The sequence below is a fragment of the Coenobita brevimanus genome, chromosome 33 (assembly GCF_032717465.1).
Source record: "Coenobita brevimanus isolate Jiangsu-jjx chromosome 33, ASM3271746v2, whole genome shotgun sequence".
In the NCBI taxonomy this organism is placed as follows: Eukaryota; Metazoa; Arthropoda; class Malacostraca; order Decapoda; family Coenobitidae; genus Coenobita; species Coenobita brevimanus.
The window spans coordinates 44,622,306-44,626,949 of record NC_136986.1 but is presented as its reverse complement, the minus strand read 5'-3'; positions in this window follow the sequence as shown (position 1 = coordinate 44,626,949).

Genomic DNA, 4,644 nt, shown 5'->3' with positions numbered 1-4,644 from the left:
CTTCTAAAGACAGTCATGCTGAAGAGTCCAACTCCATCTCTGTCTATATTTACAATCACAAATTTAAATTATGAAAGGGCTGCCATAAACAAATTCTAGCTGCCCTCTCACCTCCTTAAAAAAATAAAAATAATAATAATAAACAAAAATAAAAAAGGCACAAAGAGCGTACTGGTCAATTCTTAAACATCACTGAAACAGAAATATATGTACAGGAAGATGGACAAGTGCTGTTACTGCTGACTGGTGGAACAGGAACTCCAGCTGCCCATTCATCCTGGGGGTACTGCCATGGTCCACACTCTCCTGTAACTTAATAAAACAAAATGCATGACTCATACTTCAATAAACAAATACACTATAAACATACTACAAACTGCTAGCTCATCCCTATACTGAGGCTGGTTAAACGCTTATTAAATCCCACATACTCTGTACATACCTTTAGTGACTGGTGGCAGTATGGAAAAAGAAAAGTTCGTAAAGTGGAGAGATGGCATTGAGGCCGAGAGTTTAAGAACGAATGTGGATAAAATCAAAGTAATGATTGGCAGAGTGGATGGTGACCCAGTGGAGGTAAAAAGAGAATGGTCTTATGATATACTGTATGTAGGAAGGGAGTGGATACTTGGCTAAACTATGTGTACTGGCTGTAACGTAACACAGGGATACACAACAGGTGCAGTGGTGTGCATAGACAGGCTGCAGAAATGCCAACTTTGGTGTGGCATGTGCAGAGGAATCAAGTAAATTTCATTAGGAGGGATAATGCAGACTTCAGTAATGTTTCCCTGAAGTTTGTGAGAAAGAATTTAGCTATTTGGTTGAGAGAATCAGTGCTGGAGGTGAGCTAGAGACTAGTTCCATTGCCAGAAGCAGAAGTGGCTGAAGGTAGTTTTGAGAATCACTAAATCTCATGACAATGACGGACAACTCCCAGTCCACAAGATGGGGAAAGTGTACAGTATTATGTTGTTTGTGTGAGAAGTGTGATGTTGTATGGCAGGGAAACACTGCCAGTAGAGGGTGGGAAATTTTATACGCTGAAACAAATGACAGGAGGATAATAAAAGGATACATGAGTAATGCTGCCTTGGAGGGACAGCCTGGACAGTGCATCACTAAGGAAGTGGCTTGGTATGAAGTGTATTAGTGACATGATGCAAACTGGATGACTAAAATGGCATACACAGGTGGGAAGAATAGACGAGGTTAACTGTATGGAGATGATTACAGATATGAAAGCTGATGGCAAAATGCTAAGGGGAAAACCTATGCAGACATGGAGTGAGGTCTTTTAAATAAGGGACTACCCAGAGATGCTACAAGAGACTGAGCAGACTGGGAAGCAGCCACCAGGTGACCGAGGTTTAGACACGTCAGCATGGAAAATTTAACGAATACAAGCACAGTACCTATTCTGACTTCACAGCAGGCGATGCTAAATGAATGCTCCACACATCCCTGGTGCATAGTCACTGAATCTGTGAACACCTGATGACAAGAAGACTTCACTACACCACCAGTCACCTTACTCCACAGTCTCCACCACAGAATCTGAAAGAAGTACTACATCATAATCATCATCATCCATATAATGTCTCACCACTATCATCATCATCATCCATATAATCTCACCACTATCATCATCATCATCCATATAATATCTCACCACTATCATCATCATCATCCATATAATGTCTCACCACTATCATCATCATCATATAATATCTCACCACTATCATCATCATCATCCATATAATCCCACCACTATCATCATCATCATCCATGCATTATCTAACACTATCATCATAATTATCCTACCCCTACCTTCACACAATTACTGGAAAAAAAAAATGCTATAACTTTTTCAACCAAACTCAATTTCATTTTCATATATGTAGAATCCACATCAAGAAATGCAAAAACAAAATTGAACTAGCTAAAAAAAAAAAAAAAAAAAAAAAAAAAAAAAAAAAAAGATTAGGCCTACCAATAATATCCAGGGGAACATATAAAGTTATTCACACACCAAGTCTACAAAATTCTAAGCTACAAGAACTACCATCACTATTATCATCACCATCACGGCACTGCTTCACTATACTAGATGTGGTGAGCAGGATTAAAAATAAGACAAAAACTCACTTCAAGTTTCACATCAACCATCATCATCATCATGACGACTCTATTCGTTTGTAATAAATTAAAAGGATATGACAGGAAAGTGAAAACACAGAATTAGGAGAAATATTAATAATCTCCAGAGACAGATTATGCAGTAGGTTTGGGTGTCCACCACCCACTCAGCTGATGTAATGTTGCCTTCAGGTGACATAACTAAAGCAAGATTCCCCAGCCTCTCGTAAAAGAGCTCCAGCAGATGGGAGCTCCAAACAGAGCCTCTCACCGATGCACTAACACTGTCCTCACAACAGGCTCCAAGCCAGCCACCATCCCAGACCCATCCCTCACACTTAACTCAGCCTTCCAGCACCCTACCACACTAGCATCACTTATACAACTATCATGTTGCCACCTCTTGACAGGTAAACCAGGGTCCAAGAGGTTAATAAAGAGTTTGAGCAGGTGCACACTGATGTAAATGCAAAGCTTCCTATTTAAGGCACTATTAGAGGGGTGGTATTGGAGATGGATGCCTTCATGTGGTGACACTGATAGAGCTGAGTGATCTACCTCCCTAGTTACACAACTGTCCCTAAACCCACCAATGTTCTCCTGAGGGCAGACATTTGACTGGAGGATGAGGGCAACTTCAGCATGCAGGTCACTGGGTTGGCATTTCGGAAGTATTATTACTACCACAGGAAAAACTCAAATAATAAAGTCCGGTCACCTCTCCTGGCTCTCTTTCAGCACTGGATGCACAGACACTGAATATCCAGTACATTTCATTCAAACATCTCTGAATCCAGCAATAAGAAGTGGCTAGGGAAATAAACACTTTTGTATTTGACTTTACCTGTGTGTGTGGTTACCTGCCCCATGACACAGTACCACACAGCCAACCTACTATAGCTGTCTTACTGGCCTAAAATTACCACCTCTCTGTCATGAATGCTCAATTGTAAGAGTAGATTAGCATTAAATTATGATGCTAGTCAGGAAGTGCCATGGAAAAATGCAGAGTCACAGTACAGTATTACTCTGCAATTGAGCTACATGAAATTAGTTGCAAAAAAAACACACACACACACACACACACACACACACACTGCTACCTATCCCTATCAAATGCTTAGCAGTAATAGGAAATGGGTAGTTAAATACAGTATGTTGTTAGCTATGAATACATGTTAAGGAAATGCTGTATGGATGCTGAATTATCTTGTTCTGCCATTAAATAACCATAATCGGGTAAAAGGGGACACAAATCTCAGGTACCAGCACACTGACTAGAGGCCCTATTCAACAACCCGCATACAGTACATCAAGATAAACTGCTTCACCCTCTTATGCTGAGTGAGGGGCTTCCATTTGCTTAATGATATAGTAGCCTAGTAGAAGAATTTAAATGAGCTGAAAAATAAACCAGCACCAGGTAACAAAGGCCATATGGCACTAACATTGAGTACTGGCACAATACGCAAGATGGAAGGGAAGGGGAAAGTGGAAGAAGAAATGTACAAAAAGATGTTGCTGTACTGAAAATTAACAATCAACAGCCATTTACAGCTACAGGACAGTACTGTACTGCAATGAAAGTCTGCAATAGTGAAATACTGTAATACAGGACTAGGTAGAGCAGACAGAGAGAGAGAGAGAGAGAGAGAAACATTCATGGTTTCACAAAAAATGCAACCCTGGCATATCTCACCTCAAACCTCACCAATAACTACCACTACTGACCTCAAAGTTACCATACCCTAATTTCTCCACCACCTGAGTTTTCCCTTCATCATTCCATACACAACTGGGACAAAATCTAGCCGAGTTCCCATGCACAGACACTGAAGAATTTACACGGACTGAGTTTCATTACCCCTGTAGAGTAATTCCTTTCTGACACCCAAATGCTGCATTAATAGTTAAATCAGTACCAAAGTTAAGTGAATGCTGTTTTCCAAGTTAGGTTAGTTCCCTTAGGGCAATTTTAATTCACAAAACCACTCTCTGAAGATACTACAAATCAGATCAACAATATAACAAATACCAACAGAAGATTACAAAATATTTATAGCTACGACACGAAAATCTCTCTGAAAACAGCAAATTATACATAATCTCACCTCTAACTCAAATCAAAATTAACCTTAACTCTCCTTCAGTATGATAACATGGTTTTTCAAATTATTCTTGCTCCTCACGTGACTTCATACAGTGTTAATACGACCTTGTGCCGTGAAAGGGTAAATGAAGACTGCATATACCCTCAGTGGCTCAAAGTCTCTCCAAAGCTGAATACATTTGCCTCGATACCATGAATCAAATGAAAAATGTCATCAGACTAAAGTGATTAATTTAACTCTAGTCAACCACAAGGCAATTTATTAAGAATGAAATGAATGTGTTTTGAAATATATGAAAAACCTTGTTATTCTACTGTGATAACATATACAAATGGTGGTAAATGACTACAGTAGCTACTCAACTCTCACACATTCCTCGTATATCAACGTTTCT